The sequence below is a fragment of the Heterocephalus glaber genome, unplaced genomic scaffold (genome assembly GCF_053883595.1).
Source record: "Heterocephalus glaber isolate CG9 unplaced genomic scaffold, H.glaber_assembly_v1.0 deba00001600, whole genome shotgun sequence".
In the NCBI taxonomy this organism is placed as follows: domain Eukaryota; kingdom Metazoa; phylum Chordata; class Mammalia; order Rodentia; family Bathyergidae; genus Heterocephalus; species Heterocephalus glaber.
The window spans coordinates 17,616,009-17,642,427 of record NW_028258372.1 but is presented as its reverse complement, the minus strand read 5'-3'; the positions used below and the strand labels follow the sequence as shown (position 1 = coordinate 17,642,427).

The following is a 26,419-nucleotide window of genomic DNA, read 5'->3' as shown; positions in this document are numbered from 1 at the left end:
AGAAGCTTGGAATAGCACACTCTTGCCTCCAGCCACTCTAGCATTGGTGTGTGGGCACAAGCATGGAGGACACACAGAACTGGATTGACCAGGGACAGAGTTTTGCCAAACAAACACAAGGAAGCTAAAGAATAATGCTGAAGATGATGGTGTATGAGAAAGAAGTGATTAAAGTGATAAACCACAGAATATAGGCCCACTCTGATAAGGAGAGAAAACATGTGGGGAATAGAATGAGTTAAAAGGAGGAGAGTAAGGGATACTCCTGGGCTGAAGGAGTGGTAGTGGTGGGACTTCAGAGGCAGTGAGGGGTAGTTAGGAGGTACTGGTTAAAGAAAGAGATGGAAACTGAGATTAGGGAGGGGATGCAGTTGTTATGGAAACAGCCTTTATACTTCGGCCAATTGAGTATTTGATGTGTGGTAGACAAGATCATTGGAGGAGAGGTGCTGAGAAGCCAGCTGTATGCAGTTGCCATTCCAAGCATGGTGGCAAGGTGGGGCTGGTAAGAGTGGTGGTGTATTAGCTTTGTATCACTGTGATAGAAGCTGGAGATAACTTAGAAGGAAGGTTTATTTTTGGCTCACAGTTTTGAAAGTTTTAGTCCTTGGCTATTTGGTGCATTGCTTTGGGCCTATGGTGAGCCAGCACATCATGGTAGGGAGCACATGGCAAAGGAGCCTACTCACTTCATGACAGCCAGGAAGCAAAAAAGAGAGAGGAAGGGGCTGGGGCACCAATATCCCTTTCAGTAGCACAGTCCCAATGACCTAACTTTGTCCCAGTGGGACCCAGCTCTTAAGGCTCCCCACCACCCCAATCCTTGAGCACATGGGCTTTTGGGGGACAATTGTTCCATAAATAGCAGGTGGTGATCCAGATGCTGAAATCCATGTAAGGAATGAAGGGAAGTAATCTGGGGTTTGTGGGAGGCTACACTGAGGGGTGGTGGGTGCTGCCAGCCGATAACTTGATATTCAAATCTGGGCAGTTTAGGGAAGAGGAAGAATAGTCTGAAACAGCATGGAGGGGTGAGGAAGACACCTGCCCTGATAATGGGAGGAAGGATGTGGAAGAGAAAAGGAAGTCACCACTTGAGAAGGCTATAGAAGAAAGCCAAGATCAATGAAAGAAAAAAAGGGAAAGAAACTATGTGGAACATATAGGATGTTTCTGTCCAGCTGAACATGTTTCAATTACTTCCCACCATGCTTTGAACCATCAAACCAAATCTATGCCACCTGCTTGCCACCTTTCTATATTCCAGCAACATGTTCCTTAGCATATTCCTTGGAAATGCCAAGTTCTTTCCAACCCCAGGACCTTTGTGTATGTTGCCACGTTCTTTCCTTTCTTGTAATTGCACCTCTTCCCTAAACCTATCCTTTTGGTCTTCTGAGTGTTGTTTCCTCTTGCTAAACACCTCCTTAAATCAGAGTGCTATGTGTGGTGCTAACAGCAGCAATAGTAATCTGCACAAACTATCTGCCCTCAAGTATCTCACAGTCTGGTAAGCAAATGAAGAGGTAAGCAGGTAGTTTGAGAGTGTGCTAAGGGCCTTGTGGAAAAACAGCCAGAGCATGTGGGAGTGCACAGGAGAAACTCATAAAAGAGCCGTGATGGTGGTTGAGGTGCAGGAGCAGGCAGGGAGCCACAAGCCCCTCTGGGAGGTTGGAAAGTGGGGGACCCAGGGGATGATGCTCTATTGGCAGTGCTAAGGCAGGATTTATGGGACACACTAAGGGATTTGGGCTCTGTCCTGAGGACTGTAGGAGCCCTTGAAGAATGGTTTCCCATTTGTAGAAAGTGCATAACTCTGCTGAAGATTTATGAACAGAAGCAGAACATTATTTAAATTTCTCCCATTTTAGGTTTGGCCCCTGATGCCCACAGCCTTCTGGGGCACAAAACAAGGCCTAATGCTGTCTGGTGTGGCATGGAGGTTGGGACTTTGGCCGGGATCCTGGAACAAGCAGAGCTACAGAATGTCCTGGACCACTGGCTTCCCACCCACCACCAGGTCAGTGTCATTAAACAGCTTTGCAATTGGTACACCTCCGCTTTTATTCTAGTGCCGAAGAGTCAACTAACAAGAAAATAACTGACTGGAATTATTACAACACTTTCTCAGTCCTGTCCCAGACAATGGGCTTTCGTATTTCCTCTCTGATTTTACCCCACAGAATAGTACTTTTAGGCTTTTCCAGGTGAATGTTACTTACATTTATTGGGTGCTTTCCAAGTGCTAGACTTGCATTGCAGTACAAAGAGGTCCTAGCTTTCATCTCCATTTCATACAAGAGGAAACAGGCACAGAAAATTAAGTAATTTCCCTTTGCCACAAAGCTAATAAGTGGCAGAGCAGAAAGTGGAACCCATGTCAACTGATTCCAAAGCCCATGGTCTAACCAATACTTTTACCATCTCTAAGTGTGGTACTGTCTGAGTTGTCAGAGTTAGATTGAGTCAGGTTCAAATTGGGAAGATGTGAAGTGTATTTCACATAGGACACACCACTGACCGCAGAGTTTCACTGCTAGGACACTTGTTCCTGACCAGACCAGGGGCCTCTGGAGCAAAGCTCTGCAGGTGGTGGGATGCAGATGGCTAGCTGCCTACCTTTGGCTTCCATTGGCCTGGTCAGCTGAGGTCTGAGGAAATGTTTTTTTGTCCACTAGCAAAGGCTTCACAACCCACAGCACATAGTACCACATAGCTATGAGTCCCTTCCTTTGCTTTCCTGGGGGCATATGCACATACTGTCACTGAAAACACACTTATCACATGTTACATGTCCCTGCCATTCAGCACTGGAAACACTTGCATTGAAGCGTTGTTTAAGAGGACCTGTGGGGAGTGTGTGTGACTCGAGGTGATACTCCCTGGAAACACACTTGTGACTCTCAGGGGCAATCTTTCCTATTCCCTTCCCCGGGAACTCTGCTGTTACCTTTTTCCTCCATAAAAATGGAGCTCTGCCTGCACCACCCACCTGCCTTGCCCCTGCTGTTCCTCTATCCTGGGCCTGGCCTAGCCAGGCAGGTCTGCTCTGTGTTCTAGGCATACCTTGCCCACCTCTACCCTAGAACCCTGCTGCACTATTCCTGCCACCGAAAATCTTTTGCCTTTATCATATCACTCCTTTGCTTTTTTTCTACATTTGAAAATCACTCTCCAGAAGGTTTTTCTGTTCACTCCAATAGCCCCAGGTGTCTCTCTTAGGACTCCTATAGCACTTGTCTGTATTCCTACTGACTTACAGATTATACAGCTCACCTTCATCATCCTATCACCAAGACTAGACTGAAGTCCAGAAGGCAAGTGATTCACCCAGGTCACCTCAGGAACTTATTGCTCTCACTGGAATTGTCTCAAGAACAGGGGCCCTGCCTTGACCTTTATATCCATGAACTACACAAATGTACTTCAAATCCTCATGTGCAAGGACATTGAGTTCCTATATTTTGTTGTCATGATTTGAACTTGAATTCCTCTACTTCTGGGGATAAGCCAAGGTTCCTGAATTCTTCATAGAGCCAAGGCATCTTGTCCTTGGGCATCTGTCCATATGAGGTGGTTGGGTGATATCTGGGCTCTCTTGGCACAGTGGTTGGCAGGTCTGTTGGCCCCAGGATATCTCTGCCATCTTTGGGACCTGGAAATTCATTGTCAGGCTGGGTCTCCAGAGCATCCTGGCATTATGCAGCCACTTCTTTGGGGACCCTGATACTTCTCTGGAGTGCCACAGGGAGTAGTGTGGTGGCAGTGGCCTAGAATATTCTCCCTATAATGGCTCCACAGAACTCTCTACTGGGGGCAGGCCTTCTCTTCCTCTTGATTCCCCAAATCACACTGCTTCTCCCCTCGACCCAGACATCCTTCTGGCTTTTTCACAGTAGAACTGCAAGACCCCTAAAATTCAGAACCTAAAGCAATAGAAAAATGTGTTTCCCTTTCTCTTAATCTTTTTGTCTGCCCAGAAATTGAGAAGAAACATTTGTATTACATCCTTTGGGGGCATCTAAGGAGTGGATTATAAATAAAGCAATGAAGTTTAAAACCAACAGCCAGAACCTTATGAGACTAGATCTTTTACCTTGCATCTTCTTTCTCATTAATCAGCTGGCTGACTCTGGATTACCCTGTAGGACTCAGCTCGGACAACACCTCAGATAGAAATTATCCATATTCATGAATCATTCTCTTGTCTCACTCTCTTCTGCAGAAGTAGGGCCTTGCATTATTGTATCAGCAGCCCTTGCTACTTCCTATCAGGTGCTCTACAGATGCATGCTGAACTGAACCAAGTTCAAGCCAAGGTGATGGGTAAGCAAGATCTACCTGTTGACTGGTGGCTGCCCAAGAAATACAGGCTCCAGTGAGAGGTGGCAAAAGAGGCCCGTGATTAAGGAGACACTGTATCACTCAGAATAGGACATTCAAAGGCAGAGCAAGAGAGGCATGGTGGTGCACACATGTAATCCCAGCACTCTTGGGAGCTGAGGTAGGAGTTGCAAGTTTGAGCCCAGCCTGAGCTATTTAGTGACAGTGAAGCCCTGTCTCAAAATAAAAAATAAAAAAGGACTGAGGATGTAGTTCAGTGTGAAGCCCCTAGCCTCAATCCCCAGTGTTGAAAAAGAAGATGGAGGAAGAAGAAGAGTAGGAAGGAGAGACCAGGGAAGATTAGGGGAAGACATAAGAGGAAAGAGCAGGAGAGGGGAGGAAGGGAAAAGGCAGAGACAGGCCTCCTAACTCCAGACCTCTATTTCTAACACGTGTTGAAAGAACCTGGGATGTTTCTAAGACTAATCAGCAGGTGGCAGCATTGGCCTCTGGATGAGGGACTCCCTTAGGCAGGAAGAAGCATTGGAGACCTTTCCTGCCCTGGGAGGCAGCCAACAGGAGGCCTTCTCCAAGCCAGTCTCAGTGTGATGTGAGGCCCAGACTAGTCCAGGATGCCAGCTGCCTGGCACAGAATATAGGGAAATAACCAATATAACTGGAATATAACCGTTTATGGTTCCAATGTTTTTCTTACTTCAAACCTTTTAGGGGTGTTTTATGCTTCTTGAAGGAAGAAGATAAGGGAGAGGAAAGAGGAAAAAAGCAAATTCACAGTTCTTAACCTGGAACCCCTGAATCAGAATCATCATGGGAATCCCAAAAGGCAGGCAAAACTCCTCTGTGTGATAAGTGTTCGAAGGCCCTACCTTGCAATCCCTAAACCACATTGTGTATTCATAGGAAACCCAAGCACAAGCCACAGCCCTCTTCTGGGAGGCTGAGTAGGCTCTCTTGGAGTGTAGCAGGAGAGGTGCTGGCTGAAAAGATCAATAGAGCCTTCTTGGGCACCACCCAAGGTCCCAGGAGACACTCCCCTCTCTCTTCTTTTATCTTCTTTTCAGCCTTGCTGGGTGGCATCCCTGACATGCAACTCCACCTCCTGATGTTTTTCTCTAGGCTGAGCTTTCACCCACCTCTTTGATGAGTTTGCAGAGGAAAACAGCTCTGTCACCTGTCAGGCAGACAGTATTTCCAGGAGTTCCTCGTGAGACTAAGGTTCACACAAGACATCTTGGTGTTGAGCTGGGCACAAGGTGACAGGGCCACCTGTGCATGGGAAATCTAGGGTGGCTGACTTTTGGCTTAGTAACGGGTGATTACATCTCCGCATCTACGTCTTGTGCCCTCCCCAGGCTATCATCTACAGATGGCCCTGGGCGGACAGCTGCCAAAGCCAGAAGAGCTGGGAGCAGGGAAGCGCAGGTGTCCATAGCACCAACTCAAAGTTGTGTCCCACACAGGGGACACGCCCTGGTGGTGCCAGCTCCTGGAGTTCTCTGCACATCCATCCACCATTTCCATCTCCATGCCAGTCGTTTTCTACAGCGGCCTCCTAACCCCCCACCATCCAATTTTTGTGCATTTAAGGAAGTCATTTTCAGGATGCCATCTAGGGCTTTCCCTATGACCCCCTTAGGGTAAATGCAGTGTTTTCTCCTCCAGCCCCGACTACTTATTTTTAGTCTCTCAGGGAACCATATGTGAATCCATTTGTGTATATACGTAGGTCTTCTCGACTGCACTAGAGGCAACTCTGAGGGATAGAAGGTGCTGTGTTATGCTCCCCACTGCCAGCCTCTGGTGAGAGCATGATGAGGGGCATGCAGGAAGTCACAGACAAGGTTCATTAACTACTGTGAACATATTGGGGGAGGGAGAAGATGATGGTAAGTGGGGGTTAACAGAGAAGGTTTCATTATGGAGGGAGGAATTGATCTGCGCCCTGAAGGATGGATTCCACGATTAGGGGGAAAGTCAATGATGTGTTAGTAAGAACTTCTCAAGCAAGAAGTGCTGTAAGTGGTTCTGGGGTTTTCTGGGTGGACTGAAAGGATCCATGAGTGTGGCAGGCCAACTGTCATCCATAGTCAATCTTGCTGATGCTCCTGGTAAATCCCAAGACAACTTCCTGGTGTGTGTGGAACTCCTAGGTGGTGGGGAGGACATAGGTAGCAAGGCCTGTGCTTTTGTCCAGGCCTGGTTCACAGCAAAAAGGGCCACAAAACACAAAGGCAGAGGGCTAGAGGCAGAAATCCTTTCAGAAAGGACACAGAACCCCAAGTTAATGCTTGTGCCTGAGGCAGTGTTGCTCTGGCGTTGATGCCCCACACCAGCACAGGAAAGTGACCCCCTCACATCAACAAGGGACCACCTGACAGGTGGGACCCCTGGGTGGGAGTTTGAAAACTTTGCACTCTTGTGAACTTCCCTCCTTTCTCCTCCCCTGCCCTTGAGATTAATGTTATCTCTGGACGCTAGGGTTATAACAAGCCTTCACAGAAAAAACTTTAGATCTTTTTCAAGGAGGGGGTAAGGGCAGTGGGAGAAGTTACCAGGTAGTGCAGAACAAAAAGGGGGTCACAGGGGGCATAAAAACCTTGTGCCTACCTTTTCCAACCCCTCCCTGAGTGCACTCCCCACTCCCCACACTTCTGAATTTGCCAAAGTCAAGGAAAAGTTCAATCAGGATTCCCCTCTTGGCCATTCTTGTTGACCCCTTGAGCATGGGCATATGTGCATGGGGACATGGTAGGGGTGGCAGGCTCATCACATAGCCTGTGTTCAGCCCTCCATGTTTATCTGGGCTCCCCCTGCTGTCTGGGAAAAATGGCACCTTAAGGAGAGAATGTACCTTGCTTTCCCCAAGGAGAATGTGCTCTTTATCAACTATCTAATGGAGACCTGCCCAAAAATATGTATCTCTCCTGCTTTTCCTTTCCTCCTCCTTGATGGCCTTTCTGTGGCCTTTGTCAGATAAACAGAACAGTCCTAACACTGTGGGAGCAGCTCCTCCCTCCTTGCACTAGCAGGATCTGAACATCTGGAGTAGCCCTGAATCAGAGCCCAAGGCTGTCTACTACCTCCTGTGAGTCACTCAGGTAATCAGAGGGCAATCACAGGGGAACAACCAGCTTTGTTGTTCCAGGTGGTGGCTCCAGCCCAGGGCATAGCTGGGACACTACTTGAGGTCCACCAAAGCCAGACCTGTCCCAGGGTAGCAGGAGGAAGCTGCGGCAGGAACATCGGGAGGGGCATCAGGAAGCTTAGCTACAGCCTACTCCCCATTCCTGACGTCAGCACCTTCTGATGCCCTTGTGGTCAGAATGGTGCTGGTGAATTCCCAAGGAAGATGTTGAACCCATCAGTCCTTTTTGGTAAACAACCCACAGCTCTTCTCTCCTGGCTCGTCACACATGTGCACAACCCAGCAGTGTTCTGCTCTGCCTCTGAATACACATCACTGATTTGGTTCTTTCTTTTAAGGCATGAAGTTTGTTTATGGGACTGTTCTCCCCACCTTGGAGACTTGCAGTCCCCAGCTCTGACATGCAGTGTGCTGCCTGCCATCTGGTGGGCACTCCGTGAACATCATTTGAGTGAGTGAATTTGAATGAATGAATGAATGAACGGTCTCCAAAAGAATTACAGTGTTGTGGGAGCGTAGAGCAGCTACAGACTTCATTTGGAGACTTATGTGGCCTATTGAAGACAAAGACACTGTGATCATGGTAGCAGAAGGTGGCCTCTGCTGAGCTGTTGACCTTAAAAAGAATAACAGCCCTTCCCCAGGCATGCGTCCTGCCTGCCGGGTGGGGTGAACAAGTCAATGTCTTCACATCTACTTAGGTACCTGCTTCCTCCTCTGACTTGTGCCTCCACAATAGCAAGTCCAGGTCTTATTTAGCTTTGAATTTTATCCGAGGTACCCAGAAAATGTCTGTTAGATGGAGTGCCTGTGCCTCGGTCTATGTCCCATTGCTATCCAGATTTGCTGTGAAGCAGCTGCTTGTGCAGTGTGCTGACCGGCAACTTTCCTACACATCCCTGGGACAGGAGCCCCTAGGATGGATCCTCCTCCTCACTCCCTCCCAACATCTACCCAAGAGCCTGGGATGGTTCCCTGGTTTCCTTCAGCACGGCAAGCTTTTAGCACAGATACAAAATTTGTAAGATGTTCTGATGGGTGGAGAAAAGGGAATTTCTATTTTTTAGAAGGCTTGAGAAATTCTTAGGAAAAAACAAATGAGCTGGCTTCTCATATTCAATCCCTACAGTGCCTGGAATATTATCCTACTGTCCTCTCCCTAACTTTCTTTCACCAAGCCACCTAGCTAGACCAGCACCATCTCAGGTCATATGTAAGATAAATGCCTCTTCTTCCTTCCTCCCCTCTCTCAGAGAAGGCGCTGGCTCAGCACATTCTAAATTCTGAACTTGCATCTTATAATCCAGCTGAAGCAGCAGGAACCACCACTGACTCAAGGACAGACCCATGGAAAGAAAGAGGAAATCAGGCTTAGAATGTAGCTTAGTGGTGGAGCATTTGAATAGCATGTGCAAGTTTCTGGGTTCAATCCCCAGCATGGAAAAAAATTAAACTGGGCAAACCTGTAATCTTAGATACTCAGGGTGAGGTAAAAGAATCACAAATTTAAGGCCAGAGTGGGCAACTTAAAATGATCCTGCTCAAATAAAAAAATAAAAAAGGGCTGGGGATTGGGGATATAGGTCAGTGGTATGAATATACGTGGGTTTGATCCTCAGGAAAGGAAGGAAGGAAGGAGGAAGGAAGGAAGGAAGAAAGGAAGGAGGGAAGGAGGGAAGGAGGAAGTGTTCACATCAACCACAGGGGCTCATGGTTTCATGCTTTCATGGTTTAAGAGATCCTTAGGTTGTTGTGGCAGGGCTTAGAGTGATTCAAGTGGGATTCTGAGTTAGTGCTGGAGAGAAGGTTTCTATAAAGAGAGCAAGCCCAACCCCACGCAGCTCTCTGGCTTCTGATATCAAGATGTAATCTTTTGCTCCTGCCATTGCTGTACACCATGATGGGACACAGCCAAGAGGGCCCTCACCAGAGCTGTGCATGCACCATGACCTTGGCCTTCCATACTGTGAGCTAAATAAACTTTCTTCTTCCCAAGTAGCCTACCTCAGGTAGCCAAAAATTAACACACTGCTCCATCTGCTCCTGGTGTTTATGTAAATGAGCACTGGTTAAATTGACTGAAACATCTACATTTGTCACAGACTCCACACTTGCCAAGGACATGGCTCCTCCTCAAAGCCCTGAGATCTTTGCTACCCTTGGTGTAAACTGCAGCACAGATGAACCAGAGAGCAGGGAGCAGGGCCCTGCAGAGCATGAACTATGGGCAGAGAGTAAGGACCCTGAGGTGGGGTGGATGTTGGTAGGACTAGGGACAAGTCACCCTTAGACACTGAACAGACATGTGAGCATGGACTCTGAGGAAACTCCACATAGAGGCCCCGTGATTAACTAGACTTCTGTCTCCAGAGGTCCAGGCCAGGGCCTGTGGTCCAGTTCCTCGTAGCAAATAACAGAAGTATTGCCAATTGCAGAAAAAAAAAAAAGGAAAAAGAAGAAGAAAAAGCTAGGCCTATTGGTGCACTTCAGCACTTTGGGAGGAGGAGGAAGAAAGATTGCAAGTTTGAGCCCAGCCTGGGCAATTTAGCAACTTAGTGAAACCCTGTCTCAAAATAAAAAATGTTTTAAAAGATCTGGAGATATAACTCAATGAGAAGGCCCTGGGTTTAATCCTCAGTGAGAGAGAGAGAGAGAGAGAGAGAGAGAGAGAGAGAGAGAGAGAGAGAAAGTGATTCAGCTCTAAATTAGGCATTTGACTCTGGACCCTGGGGAGTAGCCAGGGTAGGAAGAGCAGCTTGAGGGCTAGGTTCAGTCATGTGGCAATAATTACTCACTGACTCAACTATGTGCACTTGAGGAAGTCCCTGCAGATTCAGAATCACCTTCTGAGGAACAGGCTTGTCCTGAGCCCCCAGTTGAGAAGGTGAGGACTGGTTCTATTTGGTGAGTCTGTACCCCACTGATTATTTTTATGGCCTTGCTTGCAGCTGCTCAGAAATGGTAAAAGTTTTATTTCTCTGGACTGGAGATGAAGCACACTGGCCTGTGTGGATCCGACACTGAAATCAACATTAGCACAGTGTGTGTTCCACAGTGCCTTATCCACTGGAATTGAATCCTGGGCCAGTTTCACACCCTCCTTACTCACCAAAGTGTCCCTAGGTGATAGGAGTGGGAATAGATCTCCTTGGGTATGCCTCATTACTGCCTGACCAGGGGTGCATTTTTTTTTACGTAGTTTATTGGTACATTTTAGGTATAAAATACAATTACATACCTCATTGGGATCTTGTACCTTTTTTTTTTGGGTATTGGGGATCGAACTTGGGTCCTTGCATTTTCGAGTCAGGCGGCAGAACCACTGAGCTAGATCCCCGGCCTGGGATCTTGTACCTTTACATGGTATATCTTAGTTCTTATTTTTTCCCCATTTCCCTGCTCTTCCTTCACCTCCACCACCCTTCCTTAGTTACAGAGACCTTTTTTCCTTTTCTCATATTTTTTTCTTTTCCTTTCTTTCCTTTCCCCTACCCTTCCCACTTCCCCCACTCCTTTAGACCTTTACTTCCTATTTCCCATTATCAATTATACCATTTGAACCTTATTTACACTTTCAGTCTTTCACATCAGAGAAACTATTTGGTATTTACACATGTGTATCCCATCTATCCCACTCAAGAGTATGGCCTCAATGTGCATCCATACAGCTATAAACATTGCCAGCTTCTCATTCTTTATGGCTGAGTAGTGCTCCATTTTACAAATAAAACCACATCCTCTGTATGCAGTCTCCAGTTGACAGGCATTTGGGATGCCTCCAAGTTCCAGCTATCACAAACTGTGCCGCCATAAACATGGGTGCGCATACATCACTGCAGTACGATTCTCCCAATTCTTTCAGAAAGATCCCCAGCAGAGGGACAGCTGGGTCAAATGGGACCTCCAATTCTAGTTCTTTGAGGTATCTCCACATTGACTTCCACAGTGGTTGCACCAGTCCGCACCCCCACCAACAATGGAGAAGGGTCCCCTTCTCCCCACAGCCCCGCCAACATTTATTATTGGTTGATTTCCCGATAGCAGTCATTCCCTCTGGGGTGAGGTGGAGACCCAGAGCTGCTCTCATCTGCAGAGGGGTGCATTTTTATAAAAGTGCAGGAATGAAAGCTGAGCCACTTGCCCAAGATCACAAAGATAACTAAGACATACATTCTTAACTCAGTGTTTTGCCACCACACAAAGCCTGCCTCCTTCCAAACCTGAAAGAGTGCTCTTTAACTTCTTTGAGTCCCCATGGGGGGCCAAGCAGAGGAGAAGAGCAAGGTGCAGGAGCCTACTATATGTTGTCCCTCCTGGTGACCAGCTTGGCAAGCACTAACCAGCCACTAATCTCTGGCAGCCTAATGGCTAAAAACATGGACTCAGAAGTCAGTTGGGTTTAAATCCTATGCACTGCCACAGACTACCTGTGTGATTTCAGACAAGAAATGTAACCTCTGTGGAACTCAGTTTTCCTCATTTGTGAAATGGAATTAGAAGAATGGCCACCTCAGAGAGTTTGGAATTAACTGAGTTAATTTGTGTAAAGCACATAGAATAGTTGCTGGCCATAAATGCTCCTTAAGTATTTATTATTGTTGTTAATATCAGTTATTTTTTATATTTAGTATTATTTCCAAATGAGGCAAACTGATTGCTTAGTTCTCAAGTTATGCAGAAAAGAAAAACAATGCCAAGCCACCAATAGGTTCTCTGGGCTTCTGCAGGGCCCCAGGCCACACCACCCGGCCTAGGAAGCACCTAGCTGTGATTTCCTTCTGCTGGAAAGGTGCAGCACACCCAAACTGGGCCTTCTCAGGAGCAGTTTCTATGACTGAGGAGTCCAGCCAGCCAGTTTTTACTTCCAGCCTCCCATCAGGATCTGCCTTTATTTGCCCATCTGTCCACAGTGACATGTGTCACTGTGGCATAAAGGTACACAAAGTGCAATTCACTGGCCCGGTAGCCAGACCTCCTTGCTGCCTCAGATGCAAAATGGACCAGCACCTGCTTCTTGGCTTGGCTCTGAGGGGAGAATGAAAAGTTTCTCACACAGCCTTGTGCCTGTTCCAGGTTTTCCCACAGGAAGCCAAACACTAGTCCCCTCCCTCAGCCCTTCTGCCTGACTTTCCTGTCCCTCCTAACAGGATCCAGTTGGCTCCTTTACCAGCCCAGCTCCATAGAGAGCTGCCTCTACCTTTCTTCTTTGTTTGCTAGTAATCTCCTCACCTTCAAAGGCAGAAAGTATGATGAGGAAAACTGTAAGGTGGATCTCATTGGATCAAAAATTGCTTATGATGTGGGAACAGTGAGGCTATTGGGAAAATGTGCCCCTTTCCTGACAGCTCATGATGGTTGAAGGAGAAAGCTTTGCTGAATGCACTTCTCCAGAGAGAAGAGTTCAATAGGGTCATGGAAGAAGTTACATGTGGTTTGTATTAGTTAGGTTATCCTGGCTATTGTAATAAGCAAATTCTCAATTCTCAATGGCTTCACACAATAGAAGTTTACTTCTTTTTTTTTTGTATTAAATTCTTTTATTGGTACATTGTAGGTATACAACACAATTACATTTCTCATTGGGAATTGTACCTTTACATAATGCATCTTGGTTCTTATTTTTTCCCCATGCCTAGCCCTCCCTTCACGCCCTCCACCCTTCCCTATTTACAAAGACTTTATTTCCATTTGTTCCATTTCTCAGCATTTTTCCTTTCCCTTCTTTCCTTTCCCCTGCCCCTCCCACTACCCCTACCCCTTTGGACCTTTTCTTCCTATTTTACATTATTGATTATTCATTCTAATCATTGGTACATTTTAGGTATACAATATAATGACATTCATCATTGGAAATTTGCACCTTTACATAGTCTCTCTTGGTTCTTATTTTTTCACCCTTGCCAAGCCCTCCCTTCAACCCCTCCATTCCTCCCTATTTACAAAGATTTTGTTCCTATTTTTCCATTTTCTCATATTAATCCCATTCCCTTCTATCCTTTCCCCTAGCCCTCCCACTTCCTTCCCCTTTGCCCCTTTTCTTCCTATTTCACATTACCTATTATACATTTAGTCCTTATTTACACTATCAGTTCCTCACACCAGAGACACTATTCAGTATTTACACATGTGTGTCCTATTTATTTCACTTAAGAGTATCGCCTCAATGTGCATCCACTTAGCTATAAATGTCTCTAATTTCTCATTTATTATGGCTGAGTAGTACTCCATTTTATAAAAAAACCACATTTTCTTTATCCAGTCTCCAGTTGATGGGTATTTGGGCTGTTTCCAAATTTTAGCTATTACAAACTGTGCTGCTATGAAAATGGGTGCACACATATCACTGTGGTATGATTCTTTTAATGCTTTGGAGAAGATCCCCAGCAGTGGACTAGCAGGGTCAAATGGGACTTCCAGTCCTAGTTCTTTGAGGTATCTCCATACTGATTTCCACAGTTGTTGCACCAGTCTACACTCGCACCAGCAGTGGAGCAGGGTTCCTCTTTCCCCACAGCCCAGCCAGCATTGGTTGTTGGTTGATTTCATGATAGCAGCCATTCTTTCTGGAGTGAAGTGGAATCTCAGCATTGTTTTCATTTGCATCTCTCGAATGACCAGTGATGTTGAACATTTTTTCATATATTTATTTGCTATTTCTACTTGTTTGTGTGAGAAATGTCTGTTCATTTCAGATGCCCATTTTTGGACTGGGTCTTTAAATTTGGGAGGTCTGATCTTTTTAAGTTCTTTATAGATTCAAGATAGTAAACCTTTGTCTGAGGAAGAGCAGGTGAAGATTTTTTCCCACATTGTGGGTTATCTCTTCACAGTGCTGGTGGTTTCTCTTGCTGTGCAGAAGCTTTTAAATAAGAAAAGATCCCATTTGTTGATTGTTTGTGCTAGTTCACGGGCAACGGAGGTTTTGTTCATAAAATCTTTTCCTACACCGATGTCTTCAAGGGTTCTACCTAACCTCTGTTCCAACTGGTTCAGAGTTTTTATTTTAATATTTAGATCTTTAATCCATTTTGATTTCAGTTTAGTGCATGGTGAGAGATATAGGTCTAGTTTTAATCTTTGGCAAGTTGAAGCCCAATTTTTCCAGCACCATTTACTAAAGAGGCTATCTTTCCTACAGTGAGGGTGTTTGGCTCCTTTGTCGAAGATGAGATGGCTGAGTGTGTCTGGCATTGTTTCTGCCTCTTCTAATCTGTTCCACTGGTCCTCAAGTCTATTTCTTTGCCAGTACCATGCTGTTTTTATCACAGTAGCTTTGTAGTATAGTTGCAGGTTGGGGATTGTGATACCCCCTGCCATGTCTCTGTTACCTAGAATTGCTTTTGCTATTCTGGGTCTCTTCTTGCTCCAAATGAATTTTTGGATTGTTTTCTTGAGGTCTATGAAGTATGCTACTGGGATCTCCATTGGAATTCCATTAAATCTATACAGCAGTTTTGGAAGTATGGCCATTTTCACTATATTAATCCTTCCTACCCAGGAGCAGGGGATGTCTATTTTCTGATATCATCTTCAATCTCTCTTTTCAGAATGCCATAGTTTTCAGAGAAGAGGTCTTTGATTTCTTTCATTAGGATGATTCCTAGGTATTTCAGTTTTTTGGATGCTATTGTGAAAGGAATTATTTGCCTTATTTCTCTCTCAGTGAGTCTGTCATTGGTGTAGAGGAATGCTATTGATTTTTGTGTGCTAACCTTGTAACCAGCTACTTGACTGAATTTGGTTATTAAGTCTAGAAGACTTTTGGTGGAGTTCCTGGGGTCTCCTATATAGAGTATCATGTCATCTGCAAATAATGACAATTTGACTTCTTCATTTCCTATCTTTATTCCTTTTATTTCTTTCTCTTGTCTAATTGCCATGGCTAATGTTTCCAGAACTATATTGAACAGGAGTGGTGATAGTGGACATCCTTGTCTTGTTCCTTATTTTAGTGTGAAGGATTTCAGTTTTTGACCATTTAGTATGATATTGGCTGTTGGTTTTTCATAGATGGCTTCTATCAGTTTGAGGTAGAGACCATCTATTCCAATTTTTTGTAGGGTTTTTATCATAAATGCATGTTGGATTTTGTCAAATGCTTTTTCTGCCTCTATGGAGATAATCATATGGTTTTTGTCCTTGGCTCTACTGATATAGTGTATTACATTAACTGATTTTCATATATTGAACCATCCCTGCATCCCTGGGGTGAATCCCACTTGATCAGGGTGTATGATCTTCTTGACGATCTTCTGCATTCTATTTGTCAGTGTCTTATTAAGGATTTTTGCATCTATGTTCATTAGTGAGATTGGCCTATAGTTCTCTTTTTCAGTTGGGTCTTTCTCTGCTTTGGGGATCAAGGTGATGCTTGCTTCCAGGAATGAATTTGGGAGTATTGCTTCCCTTTCAATTTCATTGAAGAGTTTAAACAGTAGTGGCAGCAGTTCCTCTCTAAATGTCTTGTAGAATTCAGCAGTGAAGCCTTCAGGACCCGGGCTTTTCTTCGTTGATAAGTTTTTAATTACATTTTCAATTTCATTTGTTGATATTGGGTTGTTCAGAATTTTTAGGTCTTCTTCGTTCAACTTTGGTAATTCATATGTATCTAGGAATCTGTCCATTTCTTCTGTGTTGTCCATCTTATTGGCGTATAGGTTCTGGAAGTAGGTATTGATGATCCTCTGGATTTCTGCTGGGTCTGTTGTCATTTCACCCTTTTCATTCCTAATTGCATAGATTTGGGCCTTTTCTTTCCTTTTTCTGAGAAGGTTGGCTAAAGGTTTGTCAATTTTGTTGATTCTTTAGAAGAACCAACTCTTGGCTTCATTGACTTTTTTGTATCATTCTCTTAGTCTCCATTGCATTGATTTCTGCTCTGATCCTTATAATTTCCTCCCTTGTATGAGCTTTGGGGTTGTCCTGCTCTTCTTTTTCTAGAAGCTTGAGGTTCAGCATCAGGTTGTTTAATTGGGATCGTTCTGTTTTCCTAATATGCATATTCACTGCTATAAATTTCCCTCGTAAGACAGCTTTCATTGTGTTCCATAGATTCCGATATGTTGTATTGTCATTGTCATTTAATTGAAGGAACTGTCTGATTTCTTCTTTAATTTCCTCTGTGACCCATTGGTTATTCAGAAGTGTGTTGTTCAATTTCCACATCTTTATGAAATTTTTTGACTTTCTTTTGCTATGGATCTCCAATTTCATTGCACTATGGTCTGATAATGTACAGGGCATAACTTCAATTCCTTTGCACTTACTTAAACATGTTCTATGTGTGAGTATGTGGTCTATTTTGGAGAATGACCCATGTGCAGCTGAGAAGAATGTGTATTCTGATTTTGTGGGGTGGAAGACTCTGTAAACATCTGTTAAGTTCATTTGTTCAAGAGTTCAATTGAGTTCTAGTATTTCATTACTTATTTTTAGTCTAGTTGATCTATCTATTTGTGACAGTGGGGTGTTGAGGTCCCCCACTACAATTGTGTTAGTGTATATATGACTTTTCATGTCTGTTAGTATTTGTTTTATATAGTAGTGTGCACTAGTGTTTGGTGCATAGATATTTATGATTGTCATCTCTTCCTCTTGGATTGTTCCCTTTACAAGGATGTAATGTCCTTCTTCGTCTCTCTTAATCAGTGTTGGTTTGAAATCTACTTGATCTGCCAAGAGGATAGCTACTCCTGCTTTTTTTCGGGTTCCTGTTGCATGGAGTATTGTTTTCCACCCTTTAACTTTCAGTCTATGAGTTTCCTTTTGAATGAAGTGTGTTTCTTGTATGCAGCATATTGTTAAATTTGGCTTGTTGACCCATTCTGCCAGTCTATTTCTTTTGATTGGTGAATTGAGACCATTAACATTGATGGTTATAACTGAAACGTATTGACTTGTCATTGCCATGACTTTTTCTTTTTGTTGGGTCCTCCCCCTTTACATTTAATTTCTTGTCATGCCAGATGGGTACCTTCTGCTTTGCTTCCTGGGGTTGTGATCCTCAATGTCTGTTCCTAGGATATTGTGTAAAATTCTTTGGAGTGCTGGTTTGGTATTCACAAAGTTCCTGAGGTGCTCTTTGTCATGAAAGTATCTTATTTCTCCATCCATTTTGAAAGATAGTTTTGCAGGGTACATCAATCTGGGTTGGAGGCTGTTTTCTTTTAGGGGTTGGAATATGTCACTCCAAGCTCTTCTTGCCTTGATGGTTTGTGTTGAGAAGTCTGCTGTGATTCTGATGGGCTTTCCTTTGTATGTGATTTGTTTCTTTTCTCTGACTGCTTGGAGAACTTTGTTCTTCTGTTGTATTTCTGGAATCTTAACAATTATATGCCTATGTGTAGATTTTTTTTGATCAAGGCTATTTGGAGTCCTATATGCCTCATACTTATCTGTATATCAAGCTCTTTTCCCCTGCCTGGGAAGTTTTCTGCCATTATTTCTGTGAAGAGGTTTTTTATGTCATCTGCACTCTCTCCTGTTTCTTCATTGAGCCCAATCAGTCTTATGTTATTCTTCTTTGCATCATCTAGCAGCTGCTGGATTGATTTCTCATGTTCCCTTATAATTTTGAAGCAATTTTTCTTTTCCTGGTCACTAATTGCAATCTTATCTTCTATATCTGAAATTCTGTCCTCACATTGGCTCATTCTGCTGTGTAGACTTTCAATGGAGTTTTTCATGTCCTGGAAATCTATTTGCATCTGTTTTATGGATTCCATTTGTTTCTTATGTTGGGATTCCATCATGTTCCTCAGCTCCTCTCTAGATTTATTAATGATGTCTTGCACTAGGGGCACAATTTCTCCTGTTATCTGAGAAATTATTTCTGATTTCATTTTTTCCAGATCCCCTTTTGTTGCCAGTTCAGTGGGTCCAGGTGGTTGAGTATCAGAGTGTTCCATCTTATTTCCCTTTGGGGTTGCTGTAAGTGATCTGGAGGTCTGGTTTTGAGGCTTATTTATGTGTTTTCTCATTTCGACTGGGGTGGGGGTCTGTTAGCGCCTGCACGGATTACCTCCTCTGAGTTGGGTGAGGTGGGACAGGGGCCGCAAGCAGCGGTAGGGATGGTGACACAAAAACCCTTTCCTGTGGGCTGGGAGCAGCCGGAAGGATGGTGGCCGGGAAACCCCTTCCTCTGGACCAGGAGCAGTGGGATGGTGGCTCAGAAGCCCCTTCCTCTGGGCCGGGAGCAGTGGGACAGAAGGTGGCCCAAAAGCCCTTTCCTCTGGGCTGGGAGCAGCGGGAGGGATGGTGACTTTGAAGCCCCTTCCTCTGGATCGGTAGCAGTGGGATGACGGCTCAGAAGCCCCTAAGTCTGGGCCGGGAACAGTGGGACTCAATACCTTGGTCTGGTGGTCTGGTGTCCTCTGCATCTTTTTATTGTGGAATCAGGTGGCTGCCTGTCTGCAGCGGGGTGATTCGGTGTCTTCTGCACGACCCAGGACCTCGGTAGGGCGTGCACAGACCTGCCTGTCTGCAGCGGGCTGATTCACATGTGTTCAGTGCGACTGGGGACCTCGGTAGGGTGTGGGCAGACCTGCCTGTCTGCAGTGGGCTGATTCGGCGTGTTCTGTGAGACTCAGGACCTCTGTAGGGCATGGGCAGACCTGCCTGTCTGCAGTGGGGTGATTAGGCATCTTCTGCATGATTCAGCAGAAGTTTACTTCTTACTCTTGCAAAATGCAACTCGGGAAAGTATCCCTGAGGCATCCTGGCTGGCCGACACACTACCACATTCAATAGCCCTTCCAAAATCAGCTGGACTGTAGTCATGTGGCCACAAATGGAGATGAGGTATGATCAGGAAGGCTTTTTTGGTTACTCCTGAACTCAACGATGAGACTCCACAGTCCTAAGTGATACTGGAAAGTATAGATCCTGCTGGAAAGCCACTCCTGGCAATGGCTCCACACCATGGACATATTTCCTATTTAGAACATATTTTACCACGAGACAGATACCCAATAAATATTAGCTGAATGAATGAGGTAATAAATGAACCTGAACTAGCTCCTTGCCTAGAATGCCCCACATCCTGTTTGTCTTCCCAGTGCACTTCATTTGTCTCTTTCAGCACCCAACTTCGACGTCAGGACCCAGAGAATCCTCTTACTGCTGCAGACTGTGCCTTTACCACAGCACTTGGCACATGGCTCTGTAGAGCACCCAGGGTACTGTATTCATTTCTCTATGAGATTATTTTGTCTGAGTCATCTTTGTATAGCCAGACCCTGGCCGACCACATAGCATGTTGGGTGTCATGTCTTATGAAGATTGATTAGTGTATCTGAGAATGTGTGACCCAGAGAACAGAGAAACATGATTCTTTTACTCAGAAGGGAATAAATGATGTTTCCTCATCCTTGATGTTACAGGGCTAACTTGTATCTAGGAGCAGTCTTTTTTAAGGTAAATAGCCCTAGGAAATGCCTGAGAATAAGTATGGCCCCCTTTGCTACATGTAGATTATGACTAAAGATAAGATGGTCACCTTCTTAGGCATCAGAGAGGTCAAGGAAGAATCTTCTAATCTCTCCTCTATCCATTGGGTAAGAAGTTATCCCTGGCTGTACCTCTTCACAGGGGCTGGGATGGGGATGCCTCTTCACATCCTTCCCTGGCAGGGTCTTTGGTCCTGGATCTCTCTAGAGCTATTCTAATTCAAGGATCCATGGACACTATCCCATAAGACCTTTGTCTTCTTGCCTTTGGACCATAGAGATTCCACTTAGTGCCAAGGCCACAACTCATTCTGCTTCATAGCAGGTCTGAATTCTCACGGAAGTCTGACAGCAGATTGGCAGGCTGGGCAAAAAAGGGTAATAGCAAATAATGAATGTCTCATAACTTTCAACTTTATGGCCACTCTACCCTGGGATATAGATAAAAAGAGAGAACTAGGAGGCTAGAGGGGAACTAGTCCCAGCACTGTGCTGCAGGCATCCTGCAGGCAGGACAACACTTTTCAGTGAAATGTGTGAGTCTGTATGTTAAGAACCCGGACTGGCCTCAGCTTTACAGAATGTTGATGAAGGTTCAGAGGACACTCTGTTCTGTCCCTGCATTCCTGGTTTCCTGGGAAGAAAGTACAGAAGACTGTTCTGCCTGCATTACACCTGGCTGGGTCTGCACTTTGGCTGAAGAGCAAGAATCAGGCTGGTCATCATGGAGTAATTCTAGGCTTGTTTCCTAAGGATAGACTTGATAAGATAAGAGCACTCAGATTTTCGGTTCCATTTTATCAAAGATTGATGTTTGTAAATGCTGCTCTCACTTTTGCAACCAGGCAAGAAGACACTTGACATGGTTGCATTGTCACTTTGAAGTACTCCCTTTGCTTTACAATCCGTACCTGTTTTCCTAACATCCCTATCTCCAGTGCACTTTTTCTCTTAGATTTCCATTATCAGAATTCCAGAAAGCAATTCAATTCACAGTAATTTGTGGAAATGGGGTCTGTCTTTTGAGTGATGTAGTGATGTTGGGGCCCTTCTGGTCCATACATCTTTTAACAGGAACTTCCTTCTGGGCTGTCCAGCTTAGCAGCAGATCACAGATCACTTGGACAAAGACTAGCCCAGCCTGCATTCCTCATTGGGCTGGAGCTGGCCTGTATGAAGGCAGAAAAGGATGCTCCCTGCCTTGTCACTTCAAGACTGCCAACTATTCAGGCATAAACATTGATCAAATTGGGCCATTTTTTAAAAGCAGTTGACAACAATGTTGTAATAGTACCTATTTGGAAAGTTCCTGGACCTTTAAAAACAACATCTGTTTATTTTAGCCTATCCTGTAAGAACCATCTAGTAGACACTTGGTGGATGTCTGTTGGGTATGTTGTTTAATGGACAAGAATTTTACAAACAGCCGGCATTAGTTCTAGGTACCAAGGGAGAAATAAAGAGGAATAATGATAAGATGCTGTCCTTGATGATCCTACAATCCAGGGTGGAGAAAAGACTTATGTATTATCTCACTGCTCAGCAGGGCACATCTGTATACTAGTCTTTCCAGGAATGAGTGGTAAGAAAAACTCACTTTGCTAGGCTCTCCAAGCTGGCTGGGATCCTGCCCAAGGCGCCCTTGGGCCATCTGTAAGAACCTATGCAGGGGCCATGACTTTGACTCATGAAAGGAAATGGCCACGTCTTGCTTCTTCTTGATGTTAAAGTACAGTTCTTCCTGTGTCAATGCTGTATCTGGAAAATACTTTATAAACACTTGAGATGATATTCTATAGGAAAATTCCAGAGGACGCATTGATGTTATATTTGATTTTGGCAGTGAGCATGAGGAAGGAAACAAAACTGGAATTGCTGCAATTTTTTGCAAATGAGGAGATTGTTGATTAAAGAAACCCACTGAGGGGCATGCAGAATCAGAACTACAGAGTGCTGTCTCTCTGCTGCCTTCACATCAGTCCATTCTGGAAATCCTACTGTGACCTGATCAGCAGGCAAGGCTCATTCCTGCCCCAGATGGATGGTGGCCTCATGCCTTCAGGTCTCCACCCATGCGCAGACTGGCAGTGTAGGCCTTTCTTTGGTACCCTCTGGGTCATTAGCCAAGCATCTGATTTTCTGCTCCTTCTAGTTCTGTACTTTCTGGAAGAAGATGCTCAGATAGTTGTATGTGGTGTTACTCTAACAATTTCAGTTTTACAAAGCTTTCCTCTAGCATTTAGGTAATCTCCCATGTTCTTGAGATATTTTCTTTTTTGTAGGTGACCAATATTTCCAACTCTATTTCTAGTTTCCTCTTTTCCCTTGCCCATTTTGACCATATACAGGTAGAATCTGTGTAGATAGAGGGGTTCTGTGGCAACCTTTTCCCCTGTTTTTCCACCTTCTGCCCCTCCTGTCGTATTTCTGCACTAGAAATGGAGACTCTGGAGATGTCCTGGTCTGCATTTCTCTGGCCCAGTCGGAGCATGCTTTGTGTCCCATTGCCCTCTGTCCTTAGGCTTTGTTGGAGGAGGGGCATAACTTCTCTGCTTTTCCTAACTCCTGCATCTAAGAAAGCATATGTACTGTAGGTCCTCAACCATTCTGTGCTGAGCTATTCAGTGAACAATCTAGGTTGTAGAGATTCCCATTTCTACCAAACCAGCAGAATGTTTCTTGCTTAATTCTACAGGTTCAAGAAAGTGGGGTTCTGATGTCACTTCCTGACTCCCATTCCCTTTCCCACCTCCTTGCCAGACCATAAAAATCCTAGTCTCAAACCTCTTGCTGAACAAATTTTCTGCTAAAGGAGGAATTTCCTTTGTGGTCACAGGAGGAATTTCAACATCAGCTAAAAGCTCAGCCCCTGAGATCCTTTGTGATGTCAGTTTTTGGCCTTTTGGACTTGTTATTCATTTGCAGTCCTAGAAATCTCTATTTTTCATCTCTTTCCCAGGTTGATATTTCTTAGGTAAATTGGTTATGTGGGGGTTGAAGGTTGTGAGGGATGAGTGTGCTGGGAGATATATTTTTTTTATTCATTAAGTTTATTGGTACATTTTAGGTCTACAATATGATGACATTCATTATTGGGAAATGGTAAAACTTCAAAGAAAAAAAATACATGATATATATATTTTATATGATATATTTTAAAAGAAAATATGTATACATGATATATCTTGGTTCTTATTTGGGAGAGATATTTTGAAGTGGTCTTTGGCACTGTATTCTTAGACATCTTTGATTTCTCATCTGAAAGAGTTGAACTATTTTCCACAAGTAGCATTAGCTTTTCTCCCAGTTCTAAACATGTCCAGTGGCTGGGTATAAGGAGCTGAAGCATGAGAGTCCATACAGACACCAGGGCCAGGGTGCAGGCCAGAACACGGCTGCTGGAGCAGAGGGGCAGCTCCTGCATCCCACAGCCCACTCTGCCCCGCCACCCAGCCCCATCGTCCTCTCAGTGCCATGGTTTACAGGACAATGCCTCCACTGCCAGCTTCTCGCTTCTGTGATGCACAAAGAATGTCTGGCTTGGTAAATATTCACCCAGTGATTATAGGATTAACTGCAACCTACAGCAAAAGGAAGACTTTAAACAAAGGCGTTGCTTTGTTTTTATGGAAGGGAAAATAAAATATAAAACTAATATGTTATCTGTTAATGGGCATTTTAGGCTTGCTCAGTTATTAGTGAGGCTTTCCTTAGGTAAGGAGGTAATCAAGTTCAGGCAGTCATACCCACCTCCCTCCTTCTCTCCACAGGCTCTACCTTTGATCTCAGTTGTCATGGCAATGAGAGCACTGTGAGACAGTGAAAAAGATCATGCCTGTACTTGGAAAGTGAGATGTTTATGAATATTCTTTCTCTTTCCTCTCTGCTTGAAAGAAAGAAAGAATTGGGGGGGGCGGAACAATCTCATGTTCTTTAAGCACCTATTGTGTGGCAGGCATGAGGATGGATGCTTAATATATGTCTTATGTAAAATGAATGTGTATAAAACCTTTTTATATTGTGAACTGTAACTCACCTACTGAAGTGTGCACAAACAAAAAATTCAGCTCACTTATTTATTACAAAGCAAATGTCCATGTAAAATAAAAAAACAGACATTGCCAGAATCCCAGAAAGGACCTTATGATCCCTTTTTAATTATTTTCTCCTCCTTTTCCTTCAAAGGAAAAATTGTTCTAACTTCGTAGAAAACACTTACTTTCTTTTCTTTGAAGCTCTACCATTTATACATTAATCCCTAAATACTACTGTTTAGTTTTATCTTTAAATAAACATTATAGGTGGAATTACATAGGATGTGTGTTTTTTTTGTGTATTGCTTAAAATTATGTTCATATATTTTATTCATGTTATGATTTGTGGGTATAGTAGTACATTTCTTTGTGGTACTTCGTCATATAAATAGAATCTATTTTTAATACATTCTATTTTCTGTGGATTTTCAAGTCATTTCCAGTTTGGAGTTCTTATAAACAATTCTATAATGAATATTTTTATACATGTCTTTTTGTGTCCATGTGTCCACATTTCTGCGGGTTTGTACCCAGGAGTGGAATTCCTAGATCATGAGATACTTCAGTAGATAATGCCAAACAATGTTCTTATGTAGTTATAATCCTATCAACCATGATGGGTTTCTGTTTCTCCACATTCTCATCAATATTTAATATTCTCAATCTTTTAAATTTTGTCCACTCTGTGGATGTGTAATGGAATTTTAATGTTTACTTGCCCTTTGTATAATTCCGTGATGTGACTGTCCCACTTTTACATTAGGTTGGATTTTTTCTGATTTATGGTAATTTGTTGTGTTGGTTACAAACAGATGATCAGTTATATATACTACAAATATCTTATATTTTGTGACTTTTCACGCTTAATAATGTTTTTTAGTGAACAGAAGTTATTAATTTTAATGTGGTTCAATTTATCATGTTTTCTTTTGTGATTACAGTTATTTGTGTCCTATTTAAAAAGTATTTTCTTTATTCCAAGTTCATAGTGGTGTTCTCCTGTAATTATGTTTTAGAAGATTTGCTGTTTTACCTTTGACAGTCAGATCCAACTTATACCAGAAATTAATTTTTATGATGGTGTGAGGTAAAGGTTAAATTGCTTTCTTTTCTTTTTTTTCAACATAGAAATGTCTTAGTACATTTGTTCAAAAGGTCATCCTTTCTCACTATTCAGTACTGTCACCTTCATAATAAATGAGGTGTCCGTATTGGCTTTTCCTCCTATGTCACTGATTTGTTTGTCTATCTTTGGTCCAGTTTCATACTACATTTGATCTTAGCCAAAAGGCTGAGAAGCAATTGAACCAATTTCATAATGTTTATTACTGTAGCTTTATGATAATTCTCTAATTATTCAGTTGGAAATTACATGTTTTTACTAATTCTTTTAAATGTTAATTTTATTGATTCCTACAATGTTGTTGGGAATTTTAATTTTCTGCATATTTGAAATACCTTACACTTTGCTATTGTTTTATATGACTGATATTTATTTAGATTCAATAATATATTTATTCTTTAGCTTTTTGTTCTTTCCTGGTCCTTCCACTTTCCATATGAAATCCTACTCATTTTGTCTGATGAACACTTTTTAATATTTCCTTCAATTGGGAGCCTGCTGGTAACAATTCTCTTGTTTTTTGTTTGTATTTAGTTTTTCTGAAAATTTCTTTTTTTTAAACCTTTGTTTCTGATTAAATTTTTTTCTGTACATAGTATTCCAGATGAACAATTGTTTTCTTTCAGCTTCTTAAAGATGTCATTCCACTGTTCCCTGGCTTCCCCTGTTTTTGTTATAAGTATGCTATAAGTCTTGCTATTGCTCTTTTGAGGATACTGTTATTCTCTGGCTGTCTTTCAGTGGGTCTACAAAATTTTCAGCCATGAGTTCTTCAGATATCACTTCTTTTCTCACTTCTTTTTATTCTCTTTCTGATATTCTAAATATAAGTATGTTAGGATTTTTTACTGTATCTTCTATGTCTCCTTATAGTTCTTGGGTATTTTCTATTCTTTCCATACTTCATTTTATATATTGTTTTGTGACCTATATTCCACTTTACAAATTTTGTCTTCAGTTGGATCTCAAAGTTGGTGAAGTTATTTATTGCGATCTTAATTTTGATTGCTTTTTTTATAATTCTAGAATTTCTTTTTGTATCTCATGCAGTTTCCAGTTCTCTGCCTAAGCCCTCAGTTATTTCTTTTATTTCAATGAAAATATAACTGCATACATTATATGCCTTCTGTTTGCCTCTCTAGATGTATCTTCACTCTCCTCTATCCTACTTTTTACCCAGGACTCTGCTCTGCTTTGCATGGACTATGTCAATGGACTTTCCTATCCTCCGGCTTCTAGCTGTGTTTGACTAATGGTAGGTATTTGGCCAACAGGACCAGAGAATGAGATTTGGTGCTGATTTACCTGTTCTCTCTCTGAGTGTGGG

The 26,419-nt window shown here is 43.2% G+C and overlaps 1 long non-coding RNA gene across 7 annotated transcripts in view; it reads left to right on the top strand.

Moving 5' to 3' along the window:
• The first annotated feature begins 9,581 nt into the window (after positions 1–9,581).
• Positions 9,582–26,419, top strand: part of LOC106010086 (uncharacterized) — a 133,914-nt gene continuing 117,076 nt past the window's right edge. For 2 of the 7 annotated variants that reach the window (XR_001184036.3, XR_015444552.1), the window contains exon 1: positions 9,595–10,373. This is a non-coding gene — a long non-coding RNA (uncharacterized LOC106010086). Of the gene's footprint in view, positions 10,394–26,419 lie in introns of all 7 variants that reach the window. The other 5 variants (XR_015444551.1, XR_015444554.1, XR_015444550.1 and 2 more) reach the window with 5 other exon arrangements.